The 10,493-nt window shown below is 44.3% G+C and overlaps 1 non-coding gene and 1 pseudogene across 1 annotated transcript; both read left to right on the forward strand.

Moving 5' to 3' along the window:
* Window positions 1–213: 213 nt before the first annotated feature.
* On the forward strand, window positions 214–393 carry LOC6637444. The gene has a single exon (XR_006955237.1). It is a non-coding gene; the product is annotated as a 5.8S ribosomal RNA (ribosomal RNA).
* A 5,602-nt stretch (window positions 394–5,995) lies between these two features.
* LOC6653686 lies at window positions 5,996–6,174 on the forward strand (annotated as a pseudogene).
* The last annotated feature ends 4,319 nt before the right edge of the window (window positions 6,175–10,493 follow it).

Raw genomic sequence — 10,493 nt, forward strand, 5'->3', positions numbered from 1 at the left:
GTACCTGCATTTAAGGTTAACGTTTTACATAAATTGATAGTTTACTTTAAATTTCAAGTTTTTAAATTTTGTCAAGTCCAGTATTCAATCACTTATGTTAACTAAGACATTTCGCAGCATTCGTTTGGGTTAAGATTTTATTGAAGGTGTATTTTTAATTTCTTTCAATAAAAATATTATTGACGTAATGAAATAAACAAACAATTTAATAATCACTCTAAGCGGTGGATCACTCGGCTCATGGGTCGATGAAGAACGCAGCAAACTGTGCGTCATCGTGTGAACTGCAGGACACATGAACATCGACATTTTGAACGCATATCGCAGTCCATGCTGTTATGGTACTTTAATTAATTTTAGAGTGCTGCTTGGACTACATATGGTTGAGGGTTGTAAGACTATGCTAAATAAGTTGTTTTAATATTTTACGAAATATTAAAGCATATGGTATATTATTGGATATATATGTATATTCATAATATTAATAATAATTGAAACACATTGGCTCATATATGTATGAGAAAAACGAAGATGTATAATTTTCTTTTTCAAATCAAATGATACTGAGGAATGTCTAGCATAAAAAATATTAAATTTTAATCTAGAATTGCCTCTTATTAATGATATGAAATTTTTTTTTTTTTTTTTTTTTTTGTATGTAAGTAAGTATATTTAAAATCTGTCCATTGTAGGACAATAATTAAATTTGTTGACAAACATAGTACATTACATTGAAATACAATCAAATGAAAGGCCGCTACAGGATTTGTTGATTTGGGGTCATCACTCTTCACTGCCCGAAATTAAGGAGGTGCGGCTAGCACTACCAATTGTGGTCCGTCTGGAAGGGGAGGTCAAGGGGATGCAACCTCTTCAGCCTGCGAAGACAATGATCGTCTGTTAGGTCAGCTGCAAGCCTGTTGGTGTGACTGGTGAGTCTGCCGAGGTGGCGGACCCCATATCTGGGAATCTCCCTGTGAACTGATGGGATATTCAAGTCCCTATGCAGGACTGAGTTTCGGACGTAGAACGGGGCGCACAACAGTTTGCGCAGAAGCTTGTTTTGAAATCTTTGCAGGATTTCAACGTTGGAATGGCTTGCTGTGCCCCATAGCTGAATGCCGTATGTCCAAATGGGCTTCAGTATAGCGTTATACAGCAGCACCTTGTTTGATATGCTGAGCTGCGATCTGTGACCGATGAGCCAGTGCATCCTTCTTGCCTTCAGATTAAGCTGAGTTGTCTTTGCCCTGATGTGAGCCTTCCAGTTAAGTCTTCTGTCAAGGGTGAGGCCGAGGTATTTCACCTTGTCGACTGTGGGCAGGGGAGTCCCGTGCAGACTTACTGAGGGACAGTCACCCATACGTGTAGCAAAAGTGATGTGGTTGGATTTTGCTGAGTTTACGGCGATGTTCCATCTGAGCAGCCAAGGCTCAATAATGTTCAGCTGCCTTTGCACAATTTCGGTGGCTTGACTTCGAGTTGAGGCTGTTCCTATAAATGCAGTGTCATCGGCATAGGTCGCTACCAGTAGCTCGTGTGACTGGAGAGCTGGGAGATCAGCCGTGTATATGGTGTATAAGATGGGGCCGAGGACGCTTCCCTGTGGGACACCTGCCTTCACTTTCTCAATTCGGGATACCGCAGTGTCACATCTGATGTAGAAGATTCTATCGGCCAGGTATGATTTAAACAAGAGAAAGAAAGGGGCTGGGAGCAAAGACTTGAGTTTGAACAGGAGTCCCTCGTGCCAAACTCTGTCGAACGCCTGCTTTATGTCCAGGAAGACGGCTGAACTATATTTTTTCTCCTCGAAGGCATTGAGCAATCTTTGGACGATGCGGTGACATTGTTCGGGGGTTCCGTGGTGTTGCCTGAAACCAAACTGGTGGTCTGGAATAATATCGTCCAGCAACGGCAGCACTCTAGCCAAAAGTATTCTTTCGAATACCTTCGAGAGAAGCGCCAGGAGACTGATCGGACGGTAAGATGCGGGGTCGCTTTCCTGTTTGCCTGGTTTTGGTATCATTACGATCTCAGCACATTTCCATTGGGATGGAAAGTGACTAAGATCGAATATACCGTTGAACAGGCACGCGAGGTGTTGGATTGCTCGTGGCGGGAGAAGCTTCAGGGTGACCGCGTCAATACCGTCGTATCCTGGGCTTTTAGTTGTTTTTAGCCTGTCAATTTCCATTTTTACTTCCTCCGGGGAAACTCTACTGATGGGGAGGGCCATTTGACATGGTGACTCTAGGAAGTCTGTGGTGTCGTCTCGTTCGGCCTGGGTGCACAAGTTGAAAGGGGAGAAGGCATTGGCTACATGAGTGGCAAACTCCTCTGCCTTTTCGTCTGGTGATCTGCACCAGTCTCCGCTGGTACCTCGAATAGGAACTTTTCTGCTAGTAGGTCTTTTGAGGTATCTCGTCGCATTCCATAGACTTTTCTCAGGGTTGTTGGGCTCAAGGTTCTTCAGATATTCAGCAGTAGCTGCATTTCTTTGATCAAAGAATAGAGTCTTCAGGTGTTTAGTGGCTCTGTTGAGTGCTGTTTTGTCAACTGGATTGCGACTGAGTTGCCAAACTCTTCGAAGTCTTCTCTTATTCCTGATTGCATCTGATATCTCAGTTGACCAGGCAAACTTGTCCCTTTGGTTGCAACGGGGTTGTGTGGCTCGTGCAGGTGGTGTGCAAGAGGTAGCAGCTTCACAAATGTCGACGGTAAGTTTTTCGACGGTTTCATCAATGTCCCTGCCAGAATTGAGGCAAACTGATGGGTTGACTACGTCCTCTAAGATGGATTGGAAGAGTTCAATGTTAGAGTTTCCCCTAAGCAGCCGAGTGTTGCGTTTCTTGACTTCAGCAGGGATGTCTACCCAGATTTTAATTGCGCTGTGGTCAGACAGCAGGTCTGGTTCATCAGCCACGACAATTCTGCTGAGGTGAATGCCTCTGGTAATAACAATGTCTAAGACATCAGGAACTTTGTTAGGATCGGTTGGCCAGTATGTTGGCTGACCAGTTGAGGCGATCTTCAGGTTGAGCGTGTTGACACAAGGTCTGAGGGCAATTCCCTTGGGGTTGTTTAGCCTTGAGCCCCACCATGAGTGCTTGGCATTGAAGTCACCTGCAATGAGGAACCTGTTGCCGAAAGTGCTCAGGCCTTGTTGAAACATTTTCGTGTCGACTGCGTGTCGTGGAGGGATGTAGCATGAAGCAATTGTCAGGAGTCCGAGTGATGTGCTGATGACTATTGATGCAGCTTGCAGCCAAGGAAGAGTTAACGGAGCATTCTCAGTGTATTTTGTTGTGGATTTTATAAGTATGGCAGCACCACCTCTGGCGTTGCCGCTCGGATGATTCGCCTGAAGCAAATCAAATCCCTGGATTTTGAAGTAGGATCTGTCGGTAAGGTGTGTTTCACATAGGAGCATTATGTCAGTGCGGTTGCGTTTTAAATAAAGGTCGATTTCTGCCCAGCTTTTGCATAGGCCGTTGACATTCCAAGATACAAGTTTGAGTCCTATTTGCATAAGGCTGCCATAAGGGAGGTGAACATTTGAGTCATCTGAACCAATTGAGCGTGCATGACCTTGATGATTTGCTCCAGCTGGGAGGATTGGGAGTTGGGTTCCGGGAGTGGGGGAAGGGGTGGGAGGTTGAATCCTGTTGTAGGAATGTTACCAGAAAAGGAAGCGCCTTTGGCAGCGTTGGCATATGATAATCCAGATGAGACATGCTTAGTGTAAGCATTCTGCATGGTTGCGTTGTTGGTTGCGTTGTTGGTTTTCGTGGGTTGGTTTGCTGTTCGCAGTGTGTTCTTGGCCACTTCCTTATATACTCTGCAGCCTTTGTAGGAGGCAGTGTGGTTACCGTTGCAGTGAACGCATTTGGCAGGGGCTTCCTTGACTTTTGTGCACATTGAAGATATATGGTAGCCTGCGCACTTGACACATCGGGCAGGCATGTTGCAGAAGTGCTGTGTGTGCCTAAATTCCTGGCATTTGTGGCATTGAACGACGTTTCTGACCTTACGAGGGGGCTCTATGGCTACGACTGCGTTGCAAAGGCGCTTGATGGAAAATACTTCTTTGTTGTTAACGGCTGGCTCGAAGTCGACGAAAAAAATGGGCATGGGGACCTTTGTGTGTCTATTTTTGGCGTTGATGATATGCCGAACTGGGTGTCCAAGAGTTGCCAATTCCTCTCGGATGTCTTCAAGGGAGGTGGTATGATGCAGGTGCCTGATCACCGCTCTGTAGGCTCTTTCTTGCTTCAGCTGGTAGCAGTAGAACGATCTATTATCGGCTTCAAGGGCTGCTATGAGGAGCTTGTAGTCTCGAGCATTGGCAGTCATCACGCGGACCTCGCCGTCTTTACCTGCCTTGTAGGAGTAGTCCTGACCGATGGATTTCTTAATGAATTTTTGCATTTCGGCAATGTTTGAAACAGCCGGAATAAAAATGGGCGGGGTCTTGGGTTCACCACGTTTGTTGCCTGTGGTATCAGCAGCGGGGCTGACACCCGGGTTGATGTTGGTTTCTGCAAGCAGAGCAAAACTGTTGGTGTTGTTCGTAGACAGGTCTTTGTCCTTGGTTTGGGCTTTGCGCAGGACTTCGCCGGGCTCTGGCGAACCGTCATCGGATTCAGATTCAGATTCCACCAACATGGATGAATCCGAGCTGCTCGATGAAGACCTTTGTTGACAGACGTTCTTCTTACGCTTTATTTTGGGAGAGGCTCCTTTTCGTTTTGCCGGAACTGTTTTCCAGATTTGTCCTTGCCAGGGTGCTGATGTGGCATTAATACTGCCGCTTGGTGCTTCGTTATTACTCATGATGACGGAGAGTTGAGGCAGTATTCTTTATGGGCAAAGCCCACAAGTATGCTGCACTTTTTATAATTTTATAATTTTATTTTTGTTTGCGCACTAAGTATGCTATAGTTTTTGTGTTAGGTTAAGTGATTGGCTGACCAATCAGGAGTAAGTAACGGGACCGACTAATGTTGGTTAGCCCGTGCTCCGCAACCACAGTTATTATTTGGTTTTGTTTTGATATTTTCTTCTCGATTACCGTTTGTTATTACTGGGATTTATCCGCACACACGTCCGTTTGGTTTGGAGATCGCAACAAGACTCATGAATGATATGAAATGAAAAAATAATTGTGTCATAATATTATTCTTCACTTAAAGTAAAAATTAACAATGGTTTTAATATATTAAATAATATATTTGTGTGTATATACAACCTCAACTCATATGACCGAACTTGATTATTTAGAGGAAGTAAAAGTCGTAACAAGGTTTCCGTAGGTGAACCTGCGGAAGGATCATTATTGTATTTTCCAACCGTTATTAAAATAAATAAATACCAAATTAATATAAAGATATATAAAATGAAAATGAAATTGAAGATGAGAGCATAAAATGAAAATGAAATTGATTATTATTATTATTAAATCTGATCAGGGGAAGTCGATTTAAAACAATATTTGATTTGAAAAATTAAATTAAATTAAATTAAATTAAATTTAAATAAAGTAAAATGAGTATAAATATATAACAATTGACGGTAGAAAAAAAATATATTAACTCTTCTTGAATTATGTATTCCGATCGGAGATTGAAAATGATTTTTGTATATCTTTATTTATCTGCGTGTATATGTACCATAATATACAGGCGTTGCGTAATGTATTGGCCATTGTTGGTTTGGGCATACATTGGTTAAAGCAACATCCCAAATGTACAATGTTGTACCTGCATTTAAGGTTAACGTTTTACATAAATTGATAGTTTACTTTAAATTTCAAGTTTTTAAATTTTGTCAAGTCCAGTATTCAATCACTTATGTTAACTAAGACATTTCGCAGCATTCGTTTGGGTTAAGATTTTATTGAAGGAATTGATATATGCCAGTAAAATGGTGTATTTTTAATTTCTTTCAATAAAAATATTATTGACGTAATGAAATAAACAAACAATTTAATAATCACTCTAAGCGGTGGATCACTCGGCTCAGGGTCGATGAAGAACGCAGCAAACTGTGCGTCATCGTGTGAACTGCAGGACACATGAACATCGACATTTTGAACGCATATCGCAGTCCATGCTGTTATGGTACTTTAATTAATTTTAGAGTGCTGCTTGGACTACATATGGTTGAGGGTTGTAAGACTATGCTAAATAAGTTGTTTTAATATTTTACGAAATATTAAAGCATATGGTATATTATTGGATATATATGTATATTCATAATATTAATAATAATTGAAACACATTGGCTCACATATGTATGAGAAAAACGAAGATGTATAATTTTCTTTTTCAAATCAAATGATACTGAGGAATGTCTAGCATAAAAAATATTAAATTTTAATCTAGAATTGCCTCTTATTAATGATATGAAATTTTTTTTTTTTTTTTTTTTTTTGTATGTAAGTAAGTATATTTAAAATCTGTCCATTGTAGGACAATAATTAAATTTGTTGACAAACATAGTACATTACATTGAAATACAATCAAATGAAAGGCCGCTACAGGATTTGTTGATTTGGGGTCATCACTCTTCACTGCCCGAAATTAAGGAGGTGCGGCTAGCACTACCAATTGTGGTCCGTCTGGAAGGGGAGGTCAAGGGGATGCAACCTCTTCAGCCTGCGAAGACAATGATCGTCTGTTAGGTCAGCTGCAAGCCTGTTGGTGTGACTGGTGAGTCTGCCGAGGTGGCGGACCCCATATCTGGGAATCTCCCTGTGAACTGATGGGATATTCAAGTCCCTATGCAGGACTGAGTTTCGGACGTAGAACGGGGCGCACAACAGTTTGCGCAGAAGCTTGTTTTGAAATCTTTGCAGGATTTCAACGTTGGAATGGCTTGCTGTGCCCCATAGCTGAATGCCGTATGTCCAAATGGGCTTCAGTATAGCGTTATACAGCAGCACCTTGTTTGATATGCTGAGCTGCGATCTGTGACCGATGAGCCAGTGCATCCTTCTTGCCTTCAGATTAAGCTGAGTTGTCTTTGCCCTGATGTGAGCCTTCCAGTTAAGTCTTCTGTCAAGGGTGAGGCCGAGGTATTTCACCTTGTCGACTGTGGGCAGGGGAGTCCCGTGCAGACTTACTGAGGGACAGTCACCCATACGTGTAGCAAAAGTGATGTGGTTGGATTTTGCTGAGTTTACGGCGATGTTCCATCTGAGCAGCCAAGGCTCAATAATGTTCAGCTGCCTTTGCACAATTTCGGTGGCTTGACTTCGAGTTGAGGCTGTTCCTATAAATGCAGTGTCATCGGCATAGGTCGCTACCAGTAGCTCGTGTGACTGGAGAGCTGGGAGATCAGCCGTGTATATGGTGTATAAGATGGGGCCGAGGACGCTTCCCTGTGGGACACCTGCCTTCACTTTCTCAATTCGGGATACCGCAGTGTCACATCTGATGTAGAAGATTCTATCGGCCAGGTATGATTTAAACAAGAGAAAGAAAGGGGCTGGGAGCAAAGACTTGAGTTTGAACAGGAGTCCCTCGTGCCAAACTCTGTCGAACGCCTGCTTTATGTCCAGGAAGACGGCTGAACTATATTTTTTCTCCTCGAAGGCATTGAGCAATCTTTGGACGATGCGGTGACATTGTTCGGGGGTTCCGTGGTGTTGCCTGAAACCAAACTGGTGGTCTGGAATAATATCGTCCAGCAACGGCAGCACTCTAGCCAAAAGTATTCTTTCGAATACCTTCGAGAGAAGCGCCAGGAGACTGATCGGACGGTAAGATGCGGGGTCGCTTTCCTGTTTGCCTGGTTTTGGTATCATTACGATCTCAGCACATTTCCATTGGGATGGAAAGTGACTAAGATCGAATATACCGTTGAACAGGCACGCGAGGTGTTGGATTGCTCGTGGCGGGAGAAGCTTCAGGGTGACCGCGTCAATACCGTCGTATCCTGGGCTTTTAGTTGTTTTTAGCCTGTCAATTTCCATTTTTACTTCCTCCGGGGAAACTCTACTGATGGGGAGGGCCATTTGACATGGTGACTCTAGGAAGTCTGTGGTGTCGTCTCGTTCGGCCTGGGTGCACAAGTTGAAAGGGGAGAAGGCATTGGCTACATGAGTGGCAAACTCCTCTGCCTTTTCGTCTGGTGATCTGCACCAGTCTCCGCTGGTACCTCGAATAGGAACTTTTCTGCTAGTAGGTCTTTTGAGGTATCTCGTCGCATTCCATAGACTTTTCTCAGGGTTGTTGGGCTCAAGGTTCTTCAGATATTCAGCAGTAGCTGCATTTCTTTGATCAAAGAATAGAGTCTTCAGGTGTTTAGTGGCTCTGTTGAGTGCTGTTTTGTCAACTGGATTGCGACTGAGTTGCCAAACTCTTCGAAGTCTTCTCTTATTCCTGATTGCATCTGATATCTCAGTTGACCAGGCAAACTTGTCCCTTTGGTTGCAACGGGGTTGTGTGGCTCGTGCAGGTGGTGTGCAAGAGGTAGCAGCTTCACAAATGTCGACGGTAAGTTTTTCGACGGTTTCATCAATGTCCCTGCCAGAATTGAGGCAAACTGATGGGTTGACTACGTCCTCTAAGATGGATTGGAAGAGTTCAATGTTAGAGTTTCCCCTAAGCAGCCGAGTGTTGCGTTTCTTGACTTCAGCAGGGATGTCTACCCAGATTTTAATTGCGCTGTGGTCAGACAGCAGGTCTGGTTCATCAGCCACGACAATTCTGCTGAGGTGAATGCCTCTGGTAATAACAATGTCTAAGACATCAGGAACTTTGTTAGGATCGGTTGGCCAGTATGTTGGCTGACCAGTTGAGGCGATCTTCAGGTTGAGCGTGTTGACACAAGGTCTGAGGGCAATTCCCTTGGGGTTGTTTAGCCTTGAGCCCCACCATGAGTGCTTGGCATTGAAGTCACCTGCAATGAGGAACCTGTTGCCGAAAGTGCTCAGGCCTTGTTGAAACATTTTCGTGTCGACTGCGTGTCGTGGAGGGATGTAGCATGAAGCAATTGTCAGGAGTCCGAGTGATGTGCTGATGACTATTGATGCAGCTTGCAGCCAAGGAAGAGTTAACGGAGCATTCTCAGTGTATTTTGTTGTGGATTTTATAAGTATGGCAGCACCACCTCTGGCGTTGCCGCTCGGATGATTCGCCTGAAGCAAATCAAATCCCTGGATTTTGAAGTAGGATCTGTCGGTAAGGTGTGTTTCACATAGGAGCATTATGTCAGTGCGGTTGCGTTTTAAATAAAGGTCGATTTCTGCCCAGCTTTTGCATAGGCCGTTGACATTCCAAGATACAAGTTTGAGTCCTATTTGCATAAGGCTGCCATAAGGGAGGTGAACATTTGAGTCATCTGAACCAATTGAGCGTGCATGACCTTGATGATTTGCTCCAGCTGGGAGGATTGGGAGTTGGGTTCCGGGAGTGGGGAAGGGGTGGGAGGTTGAATCCTGTTGTAGGAATGTTACCAGAAAAGGAAGCGCCTTTGGCAGCGTTGGCATATGATAATCCAGATGAGACATGCTTAGTGTAAGCATTCTGCATGGTTGCGTTGTTGGTTGCGTTGTTGGTTTTCGTGGGTTGGTTTGCTGTTCGCAGTGTGTTCTTGGCCACTTCCTTATATACTCTGCAGCCTTTGTAGGAGGCAGTGTGGTTACCGTTGCAGTGAACGCATTTGGCAGGGGCTTCCTTGACTTTTGTGCACATTGAAGATATATGGTAGCCTGCGCACTTGACACATCGGGCAGGCATGTTGCAGAAGTGCTGTGTGTGCCTAAATTCCTGGCATTTGTGGCATTGAACGACGTTTCTGACCTTACGAGGGGGCTCTATGGCTACGACTGCGTTGCAAAGGCGCTTGATGGAAAATACTTCTTTGTTGTTAACGGCTGGCTCGAAGTCGACGAAAAAATGGGCATGGGGACCTTTGTGTGTCTATTTTTGGCGTTGATGATATGCCGAACTGGGTGTCCAAGAGTTGCCAATTCCTCTCGGATGTCTTCAAGGGAGGTGGTATGATGCAGGTGCCTGATCACCGCTCTGTAGGCTCTTTCTTGCTTCAGCTGGTAGCAGTAGAACGATCTATTATCGGCTTCAAGGGCTGCTATGAGGAGCTTGTAGTCTCGAGCATTGGCAGTCATCACGCGGACCTCGCCGTCTTTACCTGCCTTGTAGGAGTAGTCCTGACCGATGGATTTCTTAATGAATTTTTGCATTTCGGCAATGTTTGAAACAGCCGGAATAAAAATGGGCGGGGTCTTGGGTTCACCACGTTTGTTGCCTGTGGTATCAGCAGCGGGGCTGACACCCGGGTTGATGTTGGTTTCTGTAAGCAGAGCAAAACTGTTGGTGTTGTTCGTAGACAGGTCTTTGTCCTTGGTTTGGGCTTTGCGCAGGACTTCGCCGGGCTCTGGCGAACCGTCATCGGATTCAGATTCAGATTCCACCAACATGGATGAATCCGAGCTGCTCGATGAAGACCTTTGTGACAGACGTTCT

Source organism: Drosophila willistoni, unplaced genomic scaffold (genome assembly GCF_018902025.1).
Source record: "Drosophila willistoni isolate 14030-0811.24 unplaced genomic scaffold, UCI_dwil_1.1 Seg610, whole genome shotgun sequence".
Taxonomy (NCBI): Eukaryota; Metazoa; Arthropoda; class Insecta; order Diptera; family Drosophilidae; genus Drosophila; species Drosophila willistoni.